General features: G+C 36.3%; 1 pseudogene; it reads left to right on the forward strand.

The window, feature by feature from the left end:
- Positions 1-3,642: 3,642 nt before the first annotated feature.
- On the forward strand, positions 3,643-3,761 carry LOC148521445 (5S ribosomal RNA; annotated as a pseudogene).
- The last annotated feature ends 10,461 nt before the right edge of the window (positions 3,762-14,222 follow it).

Genomic DNA, 14,222 nt, shown 5'->3' on the forward strand with positions numbered 1-14,222 from the left:
TCAGGTTGTCATGGCACCTGTCGAGCTGTGTGCTGCCTCTGTCAGCCGCTGAACCTGTGGAGACCAAGTGGGTGCTTGACACGCAAGGAGCTTCCGGCGTTTGACATGCATTGAACTTCTGGTGGATCCTGTAACCCTAGTTTCGGTCTTGTCCCTGGCGTGACGAGCGGGAGGAGCAACACGTGTTTAGACTGGTAAGCTATATAATTCTGTTGTTTGTTTGTTGTATTTTTATTCTGTATTGTGCATCCTGAGGAAGGGACATGTAGTCCCGAAACGTCAATGCTTCTGCATTGAATTATCAACATTTTTCTGCATCTTACTAAGTTCTCTGAGTGCCGCCTATGTGTGACGTGTGTGTGTATATATTTATATATATATTATATTATATTTAGGTACATACAAACAAGCTTGAATTCAAATAAAACATGTCAACTGGCCAAGTCTCTGCCTCAAGGACATTTTACTTGTTATCTACAGTATTAAAGGCAGAGGAGAAAAGTTTTTTGCAGCATTTGTGGAATGAGAAAATGTTTCAGGTGGCCACCAAGGGGTATCTATGTTGATATTCCTGTTTAACATTTTACTGTGTGAGCTCGCTGCCCACTTATATTGGGATATAAGATCTTTGCAGCACTGCCACCGATTTTTAACATAATTGGAACCTGTATCATACTGCTGTGTATGTTAGCTAAGAGAGTAATAACATACTGCTGTGTATGTTAGCTAAGAGAGTAATAACATACTGCTGTGTTTGTTATCTGATTGAATTGTAATACTAGACTCAGGGCCTGAATCAGAGATTTATGCAATGCCGATATTTATGCAGATCAAGCAATTGTCTGCCATTGCACACATTGCGCACATGCAGCTTTTTTTGTGATTGTGATCACACAGAGGACACATTTGCAATGTGAATGGCAGGTAGTTGGCATTTGGGGAAGGTAAAATGGGGTGACTAGGCAAACACAGGCATTGCTTACCTTTTGAACACCGTTTCATCGGCGCACATAAATTAGCTATAGCAATCTCATTTGCAGTATGAGAGCTCTCTGTGTGTCTGGATAGTCATAGTGTTAGAGGCAGGTCAGACTTGTACTACAAATTGCATGGCTGACTGATCTGCATCGGTGTTACCAATGTTTATGCTGTTGTATGTCATCGTATGGATTTGAGAAGGCAGCCTGCGTTCCGTGTTTCCAATTGAACGTATTGAAAATCTGACAATGATGAAACACCAGGAAAAAATCTGGGGACCCCACTGGCACCCTCAACACAAAGTTTGTGCACCTCCAATGTAAAATATTTATAACTTTTACTAAGTGTATTAACAATATTTTTGTTGTAATTTTGTAGTATTTCTTGTCAAACTAGCATATCAAATAATTTCTTTGGATAGAAGAAACTTTTACATTCTTGAGTCTATATTATTTCGAACCAAAGTGTAAAAGCATTACAATGTTCTCATTTTTATACTACATATTTTACTTACTTAGAGTCCCATTTTTACAGTCAGGTGTTTGCAATTACATTATCTGCGGGAAATCCACATTTCAAGTGAATTTTCTCATGCTCCAACAAAAACAGCTATATTAATTCCTCACAGTAATATTACATTAAAGTGGGAAGTTTTTGTGCTAGTGAAAAAATGTGTTTTTCTTTTCAAACTAGATCATTGTGGATATCATGTTTAACCTCTTATTGCTGATTCAACATAAAACTATATCACTTTAGAGAGCTATTTGCTCTGATGCACTGTTAACCTTTGCTGTACAGTACTTTACAATGTGCACTCAACCATCACTGAAACTTAGGTTAGCGTGACCTCGGGTTGCTGTTTCTTGCTGCTAATTCACAAGGTTCAACTGTGAAAAAATACAGGAGCAGAAGCACTTCCTATTCAAGGAATGGAAGAATATAGCTTTCAGTCACAAGGAACAGGAATATAAGTATTTGACCATGTTTTAAATATTCTGGAATCCCTAAAAGAAACCAATAAATAAAGAGAAGGTTAGGTCTTGTGCACCTCCATTTGGACTGTGTTCTGTATTACTGCTGTTAAAAGAAACAGAAAGCAGCTGAAATAGAAATTTAAAAAGGATAATTGATCCCTACGAGGATTACAAAAGCTGTTCACATGACCACATGGTCAACGTGGGTTTATGTCTCGTTGGAACATAGTGGCAGTTTATATATTTTTTATTTTCATCTGTGATCTATCAAGCATTCACCAGTAATGCTCTGATTTGGAATTATTCATTTAGTTGTACTTTGTGTTTTCTGACCTAGTCATTCAAACAACTATTGTTCTTATAGGGGGTTAAGAGCAATGAATTTCACAATTCTCCTGCCAACAAAGGAGGATGTACCCAGTATCTTCTGTATGTTGGACCCCTGTCATTCTTTTAGCTTGGTGTGGATAGACATCCCCTTTAATATTTCTTATCAGTTAATGAGGGTAATAAAACAAAACAACAATGAGTACTAAAAATACTTCTAATGTAGCTTGGCTATTCATGTTAAAAGGGGCATGTCCTATATAGAAAATTGACACTGTATGGCTCCATTGATTTCTTTTGAGTCCTACATACATATTTCATGTGTCTCCTTTTAAAAGAACAATGTGGCAACCAGTACTTAATATATAAATAATTTATTAAAGCAACCAGCAGTTTGAAATACTCAGATATGACTTTGTAATACAATTTTCTACTTGATGAGCCAATAAATAAAACAAAGTTTATGCTGACTTACTTACTATTGCAATTATAAAAATGTATACTTTAAAGCAAGATAAATATTTTATATCAAAAACAAGTATGGAAAATAACATAGGAATCATGACAAAGTGAATGTTATTCATCCTGAGACACTGTATGGCTATAATACACATGTAAATTGAAGCTTTATTATGGAGAAAATAATATAACATTTACAAAATTCCAATAGTTTTTATTACACTTCTTAGTTGTCTCACACTACCTAGTACTTTCTTCTGGTATGTCTAGACTGCTGTTATGCACAATTGTTCGTTAGTTTGCTTTTAATTAACCTCTAACAATTGGTTTGGTTATTTTATAATTTATGGAGCACAATGAAAGAATCTATAGCTATAACAGTTGCATAAAATTCTGCTTTCATATAAGGGCACAGAAACACATCAGATTTAAAGTATTTTATATAAAATATTAACAGAAAAATTCAATCCATTTTTGGTAAAATATCAGGAATGAAACAAAATCACAAAGTCTTTGTTAAGACATAAATTTGTCGACTGACAATGCACTGCAAGTTTGAGTGACCAGGATCAACCAGGAGTCAGCAGAGCAGAACCAGTGCACATAAAGGAGAAAAGTTATTAAACAGAAGGTTTGAAATCTTGTTGGAATTGTAGCGATTAGCCAATGATTTGCCATCTCTCTGCTTTATTAAGTTCAAAATTGTTGCACTCCTACCACAAAACTACATCTTGGAAGAAAATCCTGAATTTTCCCTATTAGAATGATACAAATCACCAGATTTAATGAGGAGCGGGTTTTGAATCAACCATTAAACTGCTGCAAACACTAGAAAAAAATATTTGCCTCTGTGTTTGTGTAAAAAGCTGCATAAAAGAAAAATAGATTTATATAAAAAGAATATACCTACTGCTATACCATTCTGGATATGCCCAATCTCATCTGATCTTGGAAGCTATGCCGCATTGGGCCTGGTTAGTACTTGGATGGGAGACCACCTTGGAATACCAGGTGCTGTAGGTCAATGAACTCAGGAGGTGGATTGGATGGTAACACAGCATAGCACTTGTATACATTTAATTTCTACACATTTATTGGATTGGTAAACCAGCATACTACACTAAGGTATATTACTAGGGTTGCTAGGATTCTTGTATAATCTATATGATATATAGACATTAAGCATAAGAATGTAGGAGGTATGTTACCCTAAACCAAATATTTTTGCCATATACCCTATAGGTGTCTAATTTTAACACCTAGAATATTAAACATATATATAATTATATCCAGTAATAACTTTCTGTCTACCATTTCTGTGTAGTAGGGGTGCCTTCTCAATTTTAATCATGTTTACTAAAAGTTATATTTTATGTGAATTCTATGTGAACATCTGTTTAGGAGTGCCCCAGCAACAAGCCCTTCTTTCTCTTTTTGGTGTTCTCTCCTGCCACACAAGACTATTCACTCACCATATCCTTCATCTTTGCACCTAACAGTCCATACCATTGAACTATATCCTGGACATATTGCTTTAATTGCACCAAGTGGGAGGTCCTCTACTTGAAACTGGTAATTATCCACTCCATCCGCACCCTAAGAATTGGTGCTTATAAGGATTGTCCACACAGCTCTATATGGACCTCTACCTGAGTGTCCCTTTAACACACACACACACACACACACACACACACATATATATATATATATATATATACATATTTCTTTCTGTTTTTAGAATGTTTTTAGAATATGTTTTTCAATGCCTTTGTATATTTATATGAAATTACAGCACTTATGCGTTATTGAATTGTTCATACCCTTTTATGATTTTAACACAACTTCTATTTATAGTTGTAGCTATTTTTAATTATTTTAGTTTTGTATTTTATTTATGAATTTTATTTGTGTAAGTTGTTTCACAACAGAACACTCTTTCTTTGTAAGATTCAGTGGTTATGAAGGTTGCGCTTTCTTTATGCTATATAAATAACTTTTAATACATCATTTTTTTTCACAAAAACATATATCAAAGGTTTCTTGGAATAAATGCAGCAATACACACTCGGCGCATTTTTGCAGTGCCTTATAAACGTAAGGGGATTGACGGCAGGTTCAATTTAAATGGTCAAAATTACCTTTAGTAAATGAAGTAGTTTTGACCATGAACTCACCATCAATCCACATTGGAACTCATCAGTTTCTAAATCCTGGAAAATCCACCACTTAGTAAATCATACCCAAGATGTCAGTGGACCCATCAAAAGTTATTAAGTTATTGACGCAAGACTTCTGTAAAAGGGTATCATTTCTAAAATGAGCCTTAAAATTTGGTGTTGATAAAGTTAATTTATATCTGAAATGAATTTACCGTATCTCAGCACATACTGGCCTAGTTGTGCATGAGTAACATTATTTTTAGATTGAAAGATTTCTATTTCCTTATAAAATCCTGACTGGGTTTCTGTTTTCATATTAAGTGTAAACTTCTGATATTGTATATGTAGATCTCTTTCATATAACATATAAAGAAGAAAATGTATTTAGTCAGATTGATTTGTTTATTTTACCTACAAATTTGAAGATTAAGATTAAGGTCTTGCGGTATGATATACTGAAGGATTTCTACATAAAATACAGGTTTATGGATATTACTAACTTCCTCTTTCTGTTCTTTCATACAGTCATAGCCAAAACAGGGCAGACTGTACCATGATGTAATTCATGGATTGACTGAAACGAGGATGATCCACCTGGTGCCAGATCACCTACCTGTACTGACTCTTCTGGGTCTCCTTGGTTGAAATATGTGATAGAATTCTGTAAGTATTGGTGCAATGGAAAGAAGTGTTAGTCAAACATATTTTATAATCTTGTTCTGGCATTACAGAAACATGTGCATGCGTAGCCATATACATGTGTGGGTGCCTGCTGCATTCAGCATGAACACACAATACAGTCAGTATAATTCCTGCCAGATGATGGATTAATGAACTCTACATCAAATTAAATTAAACTATACCTTTGCCAGATTATGGAATGTATGCCAATATACCAGCATCCCATTGTGTTTTTGATCTCCATTGTGGAATTGACATTGCCAAGTTTATCTAACAAGGTTCCTAACCATCACTGAATACTGAACTTGCTCATGTAAATTTAGGGTCTATTTACTAAGCCTTTAAGAAAGATAAAGTAGATGGAGGTAAAATACCAACCAATCGACTCCTAAATGTTATTTTTCAAATACAGCCTCTAAGATGGCAGATATGATCTGATTGGTTGGTATGTTAACTCTCTACACTTTGGGCCTGATTCAGACTTGGAAATAGAGAGAGATATCTCTCTCTCACTGTGAACATGAACAAACCATATTGCAATGCAAGGGGTATAAATACATACATTTTTTTACATGTGGGGTAAATACTGGCTGCTTTTGCATGTAGCCCACAAATACTGCACAGATTTATTATTACTCTACAATTTAGATGTCAGTTTGGAAACACTCCTCCCAAATCTAAATCTCTCTGCACATTTTAAATCTGTCCCACCTGCAGTGCAGCATGGTGTCACCAAGATGATCAGTTGAGATAGATATCTCACTCTATTCCCAAATCAGAATCAGGCCCTTTATCTCTCTCCAAGGCTTAGTACATCTCCTCCTATATTTTAATCCTGATATTGCCTGCTGTTATTAACTTTGGCCATCCTTGTATTGTTCCTGACTCTTGAACCTATACTTAGGTCAATTATTACTCTAGTGCTGCTAATCCCAGTGTTTTAGGCATTAAAATCCCTGCCTGCACAGAGCTTTCTGCAAAAGACATGTAGTCCTGAAACCTAGGGGTATGTTTACAAAAACACCGCTTCTAGACAATGTTTTACTCCAAATTTGAAAGTGCCACTAATATTAAATGCATGGTCCAATGTGTTTTGCAATATTTATTAATTCTGCTTTAATTTTTGAAGTCAAACCTTGAGAAGTGACTATGACAACAGAGCCATAACTAGAATTTTTGGTGCCCTGTGCCAGAGAAAGCATTGGCTCCCCCCCATTTTTCAAATAGAGACATAAGATAGTGCACCCAAAAATTGACATGGCCTCATGGGGAAGGGCCAGGGAGGAAATAGGGGCGGCCAGGAGATGCTGGGGAAGAGGAAGCTACAAATGAAAATGAAAACAAACAGGAAAATTGACAGGCTCAAGCAGCGCCCCCTGCCCTGCGGTGCCCTGTGCCATGGCACAGGTGGCATCACCCTAGTTATGGCTCTGATGACAACGCTGGATTTTCAAGAATGCTGTAACAAATGATATATTACATGATATTTATTTAGCAATAGATAATAAATAAAGATGAACAGATTCCTGTCAATATTGGCACAACCTTCTATAGGGACGGAATCTAAGACAGCAAAGGTACCCATCAAAGCCCGCTGCAAGATGGGATGGACTTGGCTGCTTTGCTGCCCAGGTTTTTTGATCCTTTTGAAGGTTATGGAGGAGGATAAACAATGAACAACTGTGTATGCAGTACACACAACCCCCTGACTAAACTGCCTAAGAGAATCTAAACTACCTACAGTAAGTCTTATACTACCTATTCTAAGCTAACCTAATCCAGAAAATAAAGATCGTTTGCCTGTAAGAAAAAAAAAGGAAAACAAGTGTTTTGTTAATTTTTTTTTTTTTAAACACAAAGGTCCTGATTCATAGGTACAACGCTGATAATAACGCAGTTGACCAATTATTGGCTACTGCACATGTGGAAAAAATTCTGAAAACCCTTACAGCACATGTGTTCCACTGAGTGTACGCTGTTCAAATCACAAATCCACATAATGCCAAAAAACATATAAAACTCTGCTAGAAAAGCATAGTAAGGTACCAGCAGTTTTTTTGTATGACAAATTAGACAACATATATCAAATTCAGTACCTATTAAAATGTCTAAACAAAATTCTGTAATCAACAACTTAAAATTAAGTATAAAAACAGATATTAGAATTAATTGTAGTTGTATATGGTAATAAGGCTATAAAGTAAAAAAAGAAAATTTACACTACATTTTAATGAACACAATTATTGCATTTCATTGTATTGCAGATTATTTGCTAATGCACATGTGCAAACTATTCTGCAAACCCTTAGAGCACATGTGTTACTCTGAGTGTATGCTGTTGTGTATGGCAGTGCTGGCATTAGGAATGGTGAGGCAAAATCATAGGTATTCCTGGGTGTTGTCTGGGAGGTGGCCTGAGGTATGCACAAAAAAGGCCATCTCACGGGGGTGTTATTGGAGTGTTGGGCCATTTACAAAATACTTACTTTTGTTAAGTAATATAAGGTATTTCCATTTGATTGTGTGCAGTGATTAAAAGGGTAAAAAAAGAATCCTATTAAAATACACCTTAAAATGATTCCACTGAAAAAAAAATCATCACTGTGATTATACAGTAGATCATTGTATTGTTTTTGAATGAGTTTCCAATATAGATTTTTTGTAGTATGTAAACTTTGCTGTATTTTACAGAACCATGTGTCATATCTACTATAGCAGTATTTATCGTGCCGCTATACTGAATCTCTTCCTGCTATGCTTATGATTGAGGTGAAGCAGGAAGCAATAACGCTGAGATATATTAACATCTTGCCCACTCGAAATAAATTTTCCCCCTCCGGCGATCCCTGCAAATCCCACAGAGCATCAGCCTATTTCTTCTGTTTTACAAAGAGAATACAGAGGCACAAATCCACATAATGCCAAAAAACATATACAACTCTGCTAGGCAAACATAGTAAGGTGCCAGCTGTTTTTTCTGTGACAAATCAGACAACATATATTAAATTCAGTGCCTATTAAAAATGTGTAAACAACAAGGAAATATGGTTATAAAGTAAAACAGACAATTTACACTACATTTTAATGAACACAATTATTCAATTTAGTTTTATTTCAGATTTAAATCTGTTTGTGTTTTTTTCTGTGAGTACTCGTACTGTATTCCATTTACAATTTCAGGGTAATAAAAATACAGTATAAATTGTAATGTTTTATGTACAAGAATCATATCTCTGCAATAATACATTGTTATAGGTTTATCTGGGCCAGTGTATAGTGTCAGTGAACAATGAATTACACATGTTTTCTAAAGTAATTGTTAAAATGGACATAACATTGAGCTCATGGCATGCATTAAATATTTCAAAAGAAGACATCAGACTTAAATCAATTGTAATCAAAACATTACATAAACATTACATGACAATCAAATCATTTTGTTATGTTTCATTTATGATAACCAAATAAGTCAAACATTCAAGAAGTCACCAGATGATATAAGGTCACCAACCTTCTGCCTGCTCTGGTCTCGAATCCTCACATTAAAATTGTTAGATCTGCTCTCATGAGATCATGAACATGGAATAATGATCACTGGCATAAGCCACATGAGAGCATAGCCATGTAAAATGCTGTTTATTATATATATATATATATATATATATATATATATATATAGAAAAACCAATGAAGCGGCACTCAGCAGACTGAAAATATGCACTTAAAAAGGTGTACTTTAATCCGACGTTTCGGGGATGAACCCCCGTCTTCAAGGATACATACATGAATAAAATAGCTCAAACGCAGCTAAAAATACATACAGACTCACATACAGTTAACACAGATAGTGCTCACCTGTCTGCCCCGCCATGCTCCACATCGTGCTGCACGCTGTCCGTCCAGTGTACCCGGCGCAATGACGTCATCAGGCGGGGACATCCAGGAAGAGCATCACAAAACACACAACTTGGTTGCCAAGCAACCTCAGCGTCTAAGAAAATACATGAACAACATTGAGATCGTTAACACATTAAAAAACATGAAAAAACATGAAGAATATTCTCAGCTGCAGAAAAATTAGCAAAACAATTTGTATTAGGGACAGGGATAGACGGCCATATGTTAATGCCTGTTTATATATAAGCTTTACAAAAAACATTGTAATGGTAATGTTTCATTTAGCCCTTTCGGGTTTAAGGTATTTAAGGTGAATATCCACCTGCTTTCCTTTTGTAATAGGATTTTATCCCTTTTTCCACGTCTTTTGCTGGGAGGCACATGATCAATAATGATTGAACGGATGCTAGCTGCATTATGTTTGGCTAAAATGCAATGCCTTGCCACCGGCTGGTCACTGGGACCTGTCTCCAGAGCTTGCCTAATGGTGCTGAAGCACTCTTTAAACTGTCTCTGGGTTTTGCCCACATAGGCTAAACCACAGGGACAACTTAGTATATAGACCACATGTGTGGCCGTACAGGTAACAGAATGATTAATTCTGTAGCATTTACCAGTGTGAGGGTGGCTGAAAGTGTCGCCAGTCAACAAAGATTGGCAGGTCACGCATCCCAGGCACTGATGACAACCTGTTTTGTGACTCAAAAAATGAACATTCTGTGATTTTTGAAAACCAGTGATGTCAAGCTTGACAACCTTATCCCTAACATTGGGGTTCCTGGTATAGCTTGGAAGTAACCTAGAATCCTGAAATGGTAAATCAGGGTCACTAGTAATTATTGGCCACCATTGTTTAGCCAGATGGTTGACTCTATGACTATTAGGGCCATATCTATTCCATGGAACCCTCTGTGTGGACAAAGTATTGGTCCTACGCTCATTAGGCTTTAAGGTAGTAGCCTGTGGAGTATTTAATACTTTATTTTTAAACTTTAAAAGGTGCTTGCAGTCATAGCCTCTTGTGACAAACTTTTCCAACATGTCGGCAATTGCCAGCTTAACTGCATCTTGATCCAACGTAATCCTTCTCAGTCTCAAAAATTTAGAATAAGGCAACCCCCTGCAAAGAGGTAATGGGTGGAAGCTTTCGTGACATAGGAGGGTGTTCCTATCAGTATCCTTGCTATAGAGGGAAGTACTAATTTGCTGTCCCTGAAATCTGATACATACGTCCAGATATTGGATATTATCCTTACTGATTTTATAAGTTAACTTTACCACACTACTAGATTGATTTTGAGATTCTAGTAAGGATTTGAGCTCATCTTCTGGACCTCCCCACAAAATAAGGAGGTCATCTATGAACCTCAAATATAAACAACTTGATGTTTCAAAACACCACCTGAGTATAATAACTGTTGTTCAATACTGTGCATGAAGGCATTGGCATAGGCCGGAGCCACTGCCGACCCCATGGCACAGCCTGCCTTTTGAATATAATATCTTCCATCCTGGTAGAAATAATTTCTGGTCAGAACCAATCTTAGTAATGTCAGAAAAAATTCTATTGGCGGCCCAGCATAATGGGGATTGTCACTTAACAACAGCCTAACTGCCTCTATACCCTCCTCATGGGGTATGCAGGTATATAAGCTAGTGACGTCTGCGCTACATAATACCAAACCCACAGGTAATGATCCCAAATCCTGCAATCGGGGTAACAGATAAGAATGCCAGTGTTGAATGCATGGGTTTAGCAGTGAATCAAGACATATCGCTATGGGTTGATACAACGACCCCCTGGCAGAGATAATCGGTCTGCCAGGAGGGTCTACAATGCTTTTATGGATTTTAGGAACCATATAGTATAAGGGGACAATAGGATAATCTACTTGGAAAGCTTGATAAAGCTCTTGGCTGATAATTTTATTCTGTACAGCATTATTCAATATAGTTGTTTAATTCTAATTTAAAGCTTTTAGTGGGATCTGCAGATAATAATTCATAAGTACTAATGTCATTTAGTTGACGTAGACACTCCCAAGTCTTGTACTACTACAGCGCTCCCCTTATCCGCACCCCTAATAATAATATCAGTCCTATTAGACAATGATTTAAGGGCTGCCGATTCTTCTCTACTGAGATTATGGTGATGAAATGACTCTTGTTGTAGTTGTAAACCTTGTATATCCAACAATCTGGAGAAGGTTTTGATCGATGCAGTCTGTGAGGAAGGGTCAAATTTAGACCTTGCAGTTATTTTCTTTAGTTGTGGTGGTACCGATGTTGTTAAAGGTACTGGCGGGACTTTAGGTGTTTTACCAAAAAATTCTTTAATTCATAAAGTCCTGTTAAATTTATATGAATCTTCCTTCCATTAGAAGGGATCCACTTTAAATGTTGGCACAAGAGAAAGTCCCTTTGAAAGAACCTGTGTTTCAGCCTGTGTTAAAGGGGAGGCTGACAAGTTAAATACTAGGTCCGTGGTTGGTGTGGCGGTCTTCTTGCGCTGCCTATTGTTCTGTCCCGACCTCCTCGTTTGCCTCGCCTTCCTATGTACGGGGTATAAATGGTGCATCAGGTCTGTAACCCTAAAGGGAGGACATGATCTGCGGATGTACTCGACTGTGAGTCTAAGTCACTAACTGACGTGTTAGATCCTTCCATTGCTCCAAAATTTACTCGTTGTCTCCTATATCTTGGATTGCTTGTTTTAGCTCCCCTAGGTCCCGTATTATTAGTCCAGGAATAAACTCGGCGCTGTTCATAATCTTATTGCACTTTGGCAAATTTATGCTTTTTAAACATGATATATAATATATGTATATATATATATATATATATATATATATATTATATATAAAAGTCAATGAAGCCGGCACTCCGATTATAAACTTGATACCTGCCCTGGTGCCATCTCAGGTGTAGGTAACCTTGCATGCAGAAAAAAGAACAGCAACGGCATTCAAGGAACATGCTAGATAAAAGGTCTGAAATGTTGACTCCACCACACTACTGTATATTGAGTCTCATTTTGGAAGTTGTCATCACTCTGAGACAGCTGACACGCCCACTTCCCTGTCGCTTGGTAATTATGTCGGTGAGGACACCGTGTGGTGCATGTGGAGGGCAGTGTCATGGGAGAGGCATGTTCTATAAAGGTATGTCTTTTGTATGAATTTGGTCTATATATATATATATATATAGAGAGAGAGAGAGAGAGAGAGAGAGAGAGAGAGAGAGAGAGAGAATGGTGTGAACTCCTGGCATCCCTCACCTGGACCAAAATAAATCAAAGACAGTAGGAAGAGGTGCAGGATGTGGTGGATTTAGATGGTATAATGGTGACAAATATGACAGAAAATATGCATCCCTGATACAGAAATGATGTCCTTCCTGGTTTCTGATTATGTTCCTTTTCTTGTTTTTCTCTCACAGTCAAATAGATAGACGAAATGACCACATTAAACAGAAATAAACAGTCCCAATCAATGAGGACCTGATCTCACTATAATAATACACTAAAATGACTGTGGTACAGTTCCAATCTATGGTGATTGTATCTCTATTTTAGAAAGGGCACTAGAGTATGTGTACCCAAACTCACAGTAGAATAGACAGTAGACACAAATAGAGGTGTATTTCAAGTTAATACTATTCAAGAATGTGGCATCAACTAGGTGCGTACCAAAACTTACAATATCACTCATAATTGAAAGCATACAATGGTATCTTTAGGGACTCTTTATTAAGTTTGCACATGGTGTACCATTACTCACAGTGTGACATTGAATGTGACTCCAATAAAGGTTTTTTTCCTCCGATGAAAGCTCTTTTCCTGTATAAAAACGCCATGAGTCGTGGTACAGGAAAATGTGTTTATCCTGCAAATCCAGATCTCACTTACATTTTGTGGGTGCATTTATTTATAGTTTTACTTTATGACGGTCAGCTATTATAACTGGACCAGAACTTTTGTGCTTACTAGTGTTCAGTCTAACACTTTAATCTTATTAAACATTATTTAATCTAACATCACTAAAAATAAATGCAACTATAGTTTATACAGATCTTTCTAGTTCACAAAAGTGAATTATTTTCATCTCATCAAATAAAATACATTTTAATAATTTACTTCAAAAAATAATTTGATGGTATCTCTAGAACTGCTTTATGAGTTCTTTTTATATCAGAATATAAATAAAGGCACTAATCTTTTGGAACATGTTTTTTGTTCTTTTTATACTTATTACATTTTAACTTTTTTCCATTGTGTCTAATGATTATGGTATTAATCAGCCATACAGCCATACTTTATTGTTACTTTGGAAAATAATATGTCACCCTTTTGGTTTTGTGTCAAGGGCAATGCAATCATCATGGAAGGGAACAAGCACATTTTCTATATTTTTATTTTAGTTAATAATTAAGAAAATGAATCTTGGATGTAAGGAGTAATACAACTCAAAGACATATGCCTGTGCAGATTTAGGCTCAAACGGTGCACAATAATAATAACTTTGGTCAGGATGTGTCCATTTTGGCCATACATGTTTGGTGACAAGGAATCCTATAGATTCAGAGGAACTGCACATGTAGAAATTTGACACCATTTTTTTCTTAATAACCATAAATGATTGTTTAAATCACCACATATATAACCATCTCAACCCTATTGTTGCCAGATCTCTATGCTAAATTTGTACTCCAGAGGTTTCACAATATGTTGCATTTTTTTGTACTGGTT

Source organism: Taudactylus pleione, unplaced genomic scaffold (genome assembly GCF_031769625.1).
Source record: "Taudactylus pleione unplaced genomic scaffold, aTauple2 ptg000162l, whole genome shotgun sequence".
Lineage (NCBI taxonomy): Eukaryota > Metazoa > Chordata > Amphibia > Anura > Myobatrachidae > Taudactylus > Taudactylus pleione.